This window comes from Dendrobates tinctorius, unplaced genomic scaffold (genome assembly GCF_039654945.1).
Source record: "Dendrobates tinctorius isolate UK_male_01 unplaced genomic scaffold, ASM3965494v1 ptg000138l, whole genome shotgun sequence".
In the NCBI taxonomy this organism is placed as follows: Eukaryota; Metazoa; Chordata; class Amphibia; order Anura; family Dendrobatidae; genus Dendrobates; species Dendrobates tinctorius.
The window spans coordinates 3,794,794-3,804,577 of NW_027361806.1; the positions used below are offsets into that span (position 1 = coordinate 3,794,794).

At 46.1% G+C, this 9,784-nt stretch overlaps 1 protein-coding gene across 2 annotated transcripts in view; it reads right to left on the reverse strand.

The window, feature by feature from the left end:
- Nucleotides 1–7,522, reverse strand: part of PTCH2 (patched 2) — a 41,967-nt gene extending 34,445 nt beyond the window's left edge. The window contains exons 1-2 of one of the 2 annotated variants that reach the window (XM_073544424.1): nt 7,433–7,522; nt 1,549–1,694 (exon numbers count right to left, since the gene is read on the reverse strand). The gene's annotated coding sequence lies outside the window, so the exon portion shown is untranslated. Of the gene's footprint in view, nt 1–1,548; nt 1,695–7,027; nt 7,202–7,432 lie in introns of those variants that run through there. The other variant, XM_073544423.1, reaches the window with a different exon arrangement.
- Nucleotides 7,523–9,784: the final 2,262 nt, after the last annotated feature.

The window sequence follows — 9,784 nt, forward strand, 5'->3', positions numbered from 1 at the left end:
GAAGGGAAGGAGAGGGGGGGAGAGGCTCATGGAAATGTGTGGAGGTTCTCATTGGCCAGGGTAGAGGCAAATTACTCTCTAAACAACTCCTATTATTAGCTGCTAAGCAACAGCTCCCCAAAGTGAGGAGGGAGCGAGGAGACCACCCAGGCTGCACCCTCTCAAATCAATGAGGGGACAGGAGGGGAAGGGAGGGGGGCTTCAACATAGAAGCCGCACAACTTTTACAGGAATTCTGCTCCGCAGACCTCCAAATGCTACAAATTTCTTACCACCCTGCTCTGTCCAAACAGCCCCGAAAACCCACCCTTCCCACATCGCCCCTCATCTCTTATTTAGTGGTGCAAACAGACAGACTGCACAGAGACAGCTGCAACCCAGCCATTGTGGGGCAGAGACAAAAACACACATCATCCCCTGCTCTGCCAAAGGGAACACCCAGACTACCGGCAAGGGGGGAAACAGGGGCGCCCCCAAATACTGCTGGGGATATTTAATCATATATTTAAAAAAAATTAAAAAAAATTTTTATTTTATATTTTATCAATTTTAAGAGTGAACGTATTAGGGACTCGGGTATTTTTAAGTTGGGAATTTTAGGAATTAATCACCCTTGTTGGTGCGTGTCCATATTACTATTACAGCGCCATTTATATATACATACAGATATATGTTTTTTATTATTTTTTTTGCACATTATGTTGTGTTTGTTTTATTAAGTTTGGAATTTAGAATGTCCTGTTACTATATATATATATATATATATATATATATATATACACACATGTATGTTTATATATACAGTATATGTATTTACAATATAGTGTGTGTACATATATATATGTATATATACATACATATATACACACACACACAAACATACACACATATATACAGTACAGTTCGAATTTAAAAACAATAAGAAAAAACAAGACACAGAATATTATATTTTATTTATATATATATATATATATATATATATATATATAATATGGCCATTCTTTTTTTCTAGGAGAAATGCGGGCTGTCCCGAGCGCGGCCTTCCCCTATTTCAGTTGATTTTTTCAGACAGATGTTTATAGAACGAGATTGCAGAGAGTTGAAATGGATTATTTATGTAAGGGGATGTGTGTATTTCTATAAAAGCCGGGGCCTCTTTCTCCCTCCCAGCCGCTAAATGATCCATTTCACACGCATCACATCGCTGCACAAACATTGGGTCAGAAAATACCCCCCCCCCCAAAAAGAAAAAAAAAAAAAAAATCCGCAAACACTCCTCCGGCCATCTTGCAGCAATTAAATAAGAACTGAAATTAATTGTTTCATCCTTTGGTGTCTCCAAATTTACTTCCATCCCATTGTCTGCGCAGATATGGGAATTATTCTGTATTGTGACAATAGTGGTCACTAATGGAAAAAGGTGAATTTACAACATTATATAGAAATAATACCGGTAAAAAATAAAAATCTGGATTTTTTTTTCCTAATTTGGATCAATTCTGACTCATGCCGATTTTTGTGTTAAAATTTGCAGGAAAATATTCTCACCTATTTCTCCCATAAATTCAGAATATATGGCAGATTGTGATCAGTGATGGACGCAGTACCAGCAGTGGCCAGCAGACGGAGTGTCTGGCTAGTGTAGTGCAGGCGCTCCCTCTGCAGGGGGCTATTTCCAGGATGCTGCCGGGGTCCTGCAATGAAATATAAGAGAGAATGTATCAGTGTAACATACAGGACAATGCAGAACTATTACCCCCGCATCAACAGTCTGGCACATGGTCATTACACAGATTACATCATTACTATTATTGGTGGTTTACGAGATAAATGAACAGAAAAAGTCTATTGATAAAGATTCCTGCAGACAAGACACAGGATCAACATTTGGAAATTATATGCACAAAAAAAAAAACGATTCTTCATCATTACCAAGCTGCCTATTTGTGACATGCAGACGTCGCCCATACTAATGAGTGGGGAAAGAACTGGACCAAAAACAGGGAAAAAAGTGCCTGTGCACACAGCGCTTATCCTGCCAAGAGATGCAGAAAAGGTGCAGAAATTTCTACACCAAACACTTAACATGTGCACATACTCGGCTGAGCTACTGTATCTCATGGGTGATACTGTCTGCTGAGCCGTGTATCTAATCCTATCCTGTGTGATACTGTCTGCTGAGCCGTGTATCTAATCCTATCCTGTGTGATACTATCTGCTGAGCCGTGTATCTATTCCTATCCTGTGTGATACTGTCTGGTGAGCCGTGTATCTAATCCTATCCTGTGTGATACTGACTGCTGAGCCGTGTATCTAATCCTATCCTGTGTGATTCTGACTGCTGAGCCGTGTATCTAATCCTATCCTGTGTGATACTGTCTGCTGAGCTGTGTATCTAATCCTATCCTGTGTGATACTGTCTGCTGAACCGTGTATCTAATCCTATCCTGTGTGATACTGACTGCTGAGCTGTGTATCTAATCCTATCTTGTGTGATACTGTCCGCTGAGCAGTGTATCTATTCCTATCCTGTGTGATACTGACTGCTGAGCCGTGTATCTAATCCTATCCTGTGTTATACTGACTGCTGAGCCGTGTATCTAATCCTCTCGTGTGATACTGTCTGCTGAGCCGTGTATCTAATCCTCTCCTGTGTGATACTGTCTGCTGAGCCGTGTATCTAATCCTATCCTGTGCGATACTAACTGCTGAGCCGTGTATCTAATCCTCTCCTGTGTGATACTGTATGCTGAGCCGTGTATCTAATCCTATCACTTGTGATACGGTTCGCTGAGCTGTGTATCTAATCCTATCCTGTGTGATACTGACTGCTGAGCCGTGTATCTAATCCTATCCTGTGTGATACTGTCTACTGAGCCGTGTATCTAATCCTCTCCTGTGTGATACTGTCTGCTGAGCCATGTATCTAATCCTATCTTGTGCGATACTAACTGCTGAGCCGTGTATCTAATCCTATCCTGTGTGATACTGTCTGCTGAGCCGTGTATTTAATCCTATCCTGTGTGATACTGTCTGCTGAGCTGTATATCTAATTTTATCCTGTGTGATTCTGACTGCTGAGCCGTGTATCTAATCCTATCCTGTGTGATACTGACTGCTGAGCCGTGTATCTAATCCTATCCTGTGTGATACTGACTGCTGAGCCGTGTATTTAATCCTATCCTGTGTGATACTGTTTGCTGAGCTGTGTATCTAATTTTATCCTGTGTGATTCTGACTGCTGAGCCGTGTATCTAATCCTATCCTGTGTGATACTGACTGCTGAGCCGTGTATCTAATCCTATCCTGTGTGATACTGTCTGCTGAGCCGTGTATTTAATCCTATCCTGTGTGATACTGTCTGCTGAGCTGTGTATCTAATTTTATCCTGTGTGATTCTGGCACGGTGGCTCAGTGGTTAGGTCCTGGGTTCGAATCCCACCAAGGACAACATCTGCAAGGAGTTTGTATGTTCTCCCCGTGTTTGCGTGGGTTTCCTCCGGGTACTCCGGTTTCCTCCCACATTCTAAAGACATACTGATAGGGAATTTAGATTGTGAGCCCCATCGGGGACAGTGATGAAAATATGTGCAAACTGTAAAGCGCTGCGGAATATGTTAGCGCTATATAAAAAAAAAGATTATTATTATTATTCTGACTGCTGAGCCGTGTATCTAATCCTATCCTGTGTGATACTGTCTGCTGAGCTGTGTATCTAATCCTATCCTGTGTGATACTGTCTGCTGAGCTGTGTATCTAATCCTATCCTGTGTGATACTGTCTGCTGAGCCGTGTATCTAATCCTATCCTGTGTGATACTGTCTGCTGAGCCGTGTATCTAATCCTATCCTGTGCGATACTAACTGCTGAGCCGTGTATCTAATCTTATCCTGTGTGATACTGACTGCTGAGCCGTGTATCTAATCCTATCCTGTGTGATACTGTATGCTGAGCTGTGTATCTAATCCTATCCTGTGTGATTCTGACTGCTGAGCCGTGTATCTAATCCTATCCTGTGTGATACTGTCTGCTGAGCCGTGTATCTAATCCTATCCTGTGCGATACTAACTGCTGAGCCGTGTATCTAATCTTATCCTGTGTGATACTGACTGCTGAGCCGTGTATCTAATCCTATCCTGTGTGATACTGTATGCTGAGCCGTGTATCTAATCCTATCACTTGTGATACGGTTTGTTGAGCTGTGTATCTAATCCTATCCTGTGTGATACTGTCTACTGAGCTGCATATCTAATCCTATCCTGTGTGATACTGACTGCTGAGCCGTGTATCTAATCCTATGTGATACTCTGCATAGCTGCTGTATCTCATTCTATCATTTTTAATACTCTGATAAGCTGTTGTATCATGTGTAGTGCTGACTCCTAAGATGCTGTATCTAAGCCTATTATGTGTGATACTGTCCTCTGACCTAGTGCATCTAATTCTATCACGTAAGATACTTTCAGGCTGAGTGCTGTATCCAATCATATAAAGCATGATGCGGTCTGATTCTGTGCTGTATCTAATCCTATTATGTGTGATAGTGTTTGCTGATCGACTGTATCTAATCCTATAATTTGCGATACTGTCTGCTGAGCTGCTGTACCTAATCCTAGACTTTATTATTTCCCACACTGTATAACACTCCGCTGAGCGCAGGTTTCACGTTTCCAGCCCCCGGCCCATTATGTGACCCCGTACAGCCAGGGTGCAGATCCTCACTGTTGTATACACTCAGGCACTGAAAGATACAGGCTAAACCCAGACGGCCGGGTGTATACAAAGCACAGAGAGGCCTAGCACCTGTACCGCGCACATCCTCCCCCCTGTACCGCGCACATCCACCCCCCTGCACAGCACACCAACTGCCCCCTGTACCACGCACATCCTCCCTTCCTCCCCCCTGTACCATGCAAATCTTCCCCCTTATACAGCGCACATCCTCCTCCCCGTACCGTGCACCACTTCCCTCCTCCCCCCTTTACCGCGCACGTCCTCCCCATTTACCGTGCACCTCCTCCCACCTGTACCACGTACTTCCTCTCACCTGTACCGCGCACCACCTCCCCTCCTCCCCCCTGTACCACGCACCTCCTCCACCCTGTACCGCGCACCACCTCCCCTCCTCCCCCCTGTACCGCGCACATCCTCCCCCCTGTACCGCGCACATCCTCCCCCCCGTAATGTGCACCACTTCCCCTCCTCCCCCCTTCACCGCGTACCTCCTCCCCGTACCGTGCACCACCTCCCCTCCTCCCTGTACCGCACACCACCTCCCCTCCCCTGTACCGCGCTCCTCCTCCCCCCGTACTGTGCACCACCTCCCCTCTGTACACCGCACATCCTCCCCTCCGTACTGTGCACCACTTCCCCTCCTTCCTCCTGTACCGCGCACCTCCTCCCCTACTCACCCCTGTACCGCGCACCTCCTCCCCCACTGTACCATGCATATCTAATACAGTCTGAACCCAAACGGCCGGGTGTATACAAAGCACAGAGAGGCCGCACACCTGTACTGCGCACATCCTCCCCCTGTACCACGCACATACCTCCCACATCCTCCCCCCCTCCCCACTGTACAGCGCACCACTTCCCCTCCTCCCCCGTTCCGTGCACCACCTCCCCTCCTCCCCCCTGTACCGTGCACCTCCTCCTCCACTGTACCGCGCATATCCTCCCCCCCTGTACCGTGCACCTCCAACCCCCAATACGCGCACCTCCTCCCCCCTGTACCATGCGCACCTCCTCCCCCCTGTACCGCTCACATCCTCCCACCTGCACCGCGCACATCCTCTCCCCTGTACCGAACACATCCACCCCCCCTCCTTGAATATTATAAGGCTATTTTAATCTGTTTTTTTAAAAGAATGTTCTTCTGATTATTACATTTTTGTTGTGGGGATTTTATGCCTTTTCCCGCTTATTTGATGCATTTTTGGTGCAGATGTGAAGCCGCATTTGATTCTGCGCTAAAAATGCAGCGTTTACAACAGAAAAGGATTAGATACACAGCTCAGAAGACAGTATCACACAGAACATGGTTAAGGGCCTGTCACACTAAGCGATATCGCTATAACGTCACTGGTTTTTGTGACTGTGACGCTATAGCGATATCGCTATGTCTGATACTTACCTCCGACCGCTCCCCCGCTGATCGCGTGAGAACGTCCTGGGCCGTTTCTCGTCGTCAGCTTCCTGCTGTGACGAGCGACGCGTGGACGCGTGCGGGAGGACGTCAGGATCGCCTCGTCTGACAGGTAAGTAGCGACCCCCGACCCCTGCTATGTCGCTGGTGAGATCTGCCTGTGTGGTAGCTCACTAGTGACCACTTAGGATGTACCAGCGATCCTGACCGCGTCATATCGCTGGTCGGGATCGCTGGTGCATCGCTAAGTGTGACAGTACCTTTAGATACACGGCTCAGTAGACAGAATCACAGATGATAAGATTAGATACACGGCTCAGCAGGCAGTATCACACAGGATAGGATTAGATACACGGCTCAGCAGTCAGTATCACACAGGATAGGATTAGATACACGGCTCAGCAGTCAGTATCACACAGGATAGGATTAGATACACGGCTCAGCAGACACTATCACACAGGATAGGATTAGATACACAGCTCAGTAGACAGTATCACACAGGATAGGATTAGATACACAGCTCAGTAGACAGTATCACACAGGATAGGATTAGATACACAGCTCAGCAGACACAGGATAGGATTAGATACACAGCTCAGCAGAGTATCACACAGGATAGGATTAGATACACAGCTCAGCAGTCAGTATCACACAGGATAGGATTAGATACACGGCTCAGCAGGCAGTATCACACATGAGAGGATTAGATACACCGCTCAGCTGAGAGTATCACAGAACATGATTAGATACACGGCTCAGCAGACAGTATAGACCATGAAGGGATTAGATACAGGCAGGAACTCAGTAGACACGCTCAGATACAGTGACTCAGCAGCATTTTGCCCCTGGATATAATCTTCCTGACACTTTCTTCTCGCTCACCTCACATGAGTCCTAGGCTGCAAATCTGACAGTCGGTCAGCAGCAAGGCATGATGGGAAAAGTAGTTTAATATTAATCCTGTCAGACTAAAATAACACCGACTGAACTACAAACACCAGTCTAACCTCTCCCGAGCGGGCCACACCCCCTGCGCAGTGTGCAGCCAATAGAGGAGAGTCCCGCCCAGCCAAGGTAAAGTAAGCAATAAGAGAAAGCATGGGATGACTGACGGTTATATCAGCCAATAAGAAACATTACTGTCTATGAGGGATAATATGAAGAGCGGGAACACTGCCAGCTGCTGCCCGGTGACGTTGGGTTTGGTGTCGGTATCGGTAATGTTATGTCAGGCAGCGGAGGTGAAGCCATGAGGCTCCTCCACATCATTCACCTCAGCGTCTATACCTGTATAAATGCCCAGGCATGGTTCCTTCCGTCCGGTCCTAAAATAAATAATGCTCCAGACCTCGGAAGTTCAGAGCAGCCCCTGATTAATATAGACCCTCCCATGAGCAAATCTCAAAATTAAGGGGATTGGCTATTACCTCTCCCTGGGATAAGTGATGGCTTCCTGATAAGCGGGGTCCGATCTCAGGACCTGCATCGTTCTGCAGAACGGGGAATGTTTATTATCGGGGTACTTTTACCTCCGTTATAAAATGGACGTCCGAGCTGCCGCTCTGTTCTTTATGGGGCTGCAGCGCTCGGGACTCCCACGGGGAATGAACGGGGCGGCCGGTGGATGGATAAAAGTTACCTTGTCTGCCTAACAGTGCGGGTCCCAGCGGACGGACCCCCATCAATCAACAGGATATCACCTGTAGACTTGTTTCCACCTCAAATCCCTTTTAATTCTGAGACCACAACAGACCCCCTAAATAAACCAAAAACACTGACCAAACTTACATAACTAAGACATGAAACCCCAGACCACCTAACTAAATTAAAACCCTTACCGACCCTCTATTAATAGAGATTCCGGAGCAAACTTTTCAATAAATAAAGACCTTGGACCAGACCCCCTAAATAAAGACACCCCAGATCACACCACCTAAATAAATGAGACCCCAGACTAAATCTCTAAGTATATGAGTCCTCAGACCAGACCACCTAAATAAATTAGACTTCAGATCAAACCTGTAAATAGAGACCCCCCCCCCGGATCAGACCCCTTAATAAAGTGACCAGAAACCAAATCTCCTAAAATCAATGAGATCCCATACCCAATAAATAAATAAGACCTTAGTACAAACTTCTAATTAAATGAGACCCCAGGCAGACCCCATAAATATTCAGACCCTAGAGCAGGACCCCCTAAATAATCAGACCCTAGACCATGACCCCCTAAATTAAATGCAACCTTAATTAAGACCACACTCCAAAATCATCTCTACCCCCCCAAAAAAAAAACCAAAACAACTAATAGAGATGACCCATGAGCAGACCTGAAAATGATTTCAGAAAACACACCAGACCTCCTAAATAATTAGGAGCCCCAGAACAAACTCCTAAATTATCTGACCTCATGCTAGACCCCCTTTATAAATCTAGCCTCAGATCAAATCCACTAAATACTGACTCAAGACCAAATGCTAAATTTATATATATACATCAAGAATGAGCATTTTCTCTTGGATAAGGATATTGTACCATGTATCTACAGTGCCTACAAGTAGTATTCAACCCCCTGCAGATTTAGCAGGTTTACACATTCGGAATTAACTTGGCATTGTGACATTTGGACTGTAGATCAGCCCGGAAGTGTGAAATGCACTGCAGCAAAAAAGAATGTTATTTCTTTGTTTAATTTTTTTTTAAATTGTGAAAAGTTTATTCAGAGGGTCATTTATTATTCAACCCCTCAAACCACCAGAATTCTGTTTGGTTCCCCTAAAGTATTAAGAAGTATTTCAGGCACAAAGAACAATGAGCTTCACATGTTTGGATTAATTATCTATTTTTCCAGCCTTTTCTGACTATTTAAGACCCTCCCCAAACTTGTGAACAGCACTCATACATGGTCAACATGGGAAAGACAAAGGAGCATTCCAAGGCCATCAGAGACAAGATCGTGGAGGGTCACAAGGCTGGCAAGGGGTACAAAACCCTTTCCAAGGAGTTGGGCCTACCTGTCTCCACTGTTGGGAGCATCATCCGGAAGTGGAAGGCTTATGGAACTACTGTTGGCCTTCCACGGCCTGGACAGCCTTTGAAAGTTTCCTCCCGTGCCGAGGCCAGGCTTGTCCGAAGAGTCAAGGCTAACCCAAGGACAACAAGGAAGGAGCTCCGGGAAGATCTCATGGCAGTGGGGACATTGGTTTCAGTCAATACCATAAGTAACGTACTCCACCGCAATGGTCTCCGTTCCAGACGAGCCCGTAAGGTACCTTTACTTTCAAAGCGTCATGTCAAGGCTCGTCTACAGTTTGCTCATGATCACTTGGAGGACTCTGAGACAGACTGGTTCAAGGTTCTCTGGTAGGATGAGACCAAGATCGAGATCTTTGGTGCCAACCACACACGTGACGTTTGGAGACTGGATGGCACTGCATACGACCCCAAGAATACCATTCCTACAGTCAAGCATGGTGGTGGCAGCATCATGCTGTGGGGCTGTTTCTCAGCCAAGGGGCCTGGCCATCTGGTCCGCATCCATGGGAAGATGGATAGCACGGCCTACCTGGAGATTTTGGCCAAGAACCTCCGCTCCTCCATCAAGGATCTTAAGATGGGTCGTCATTTCATCTTCCAACAAGA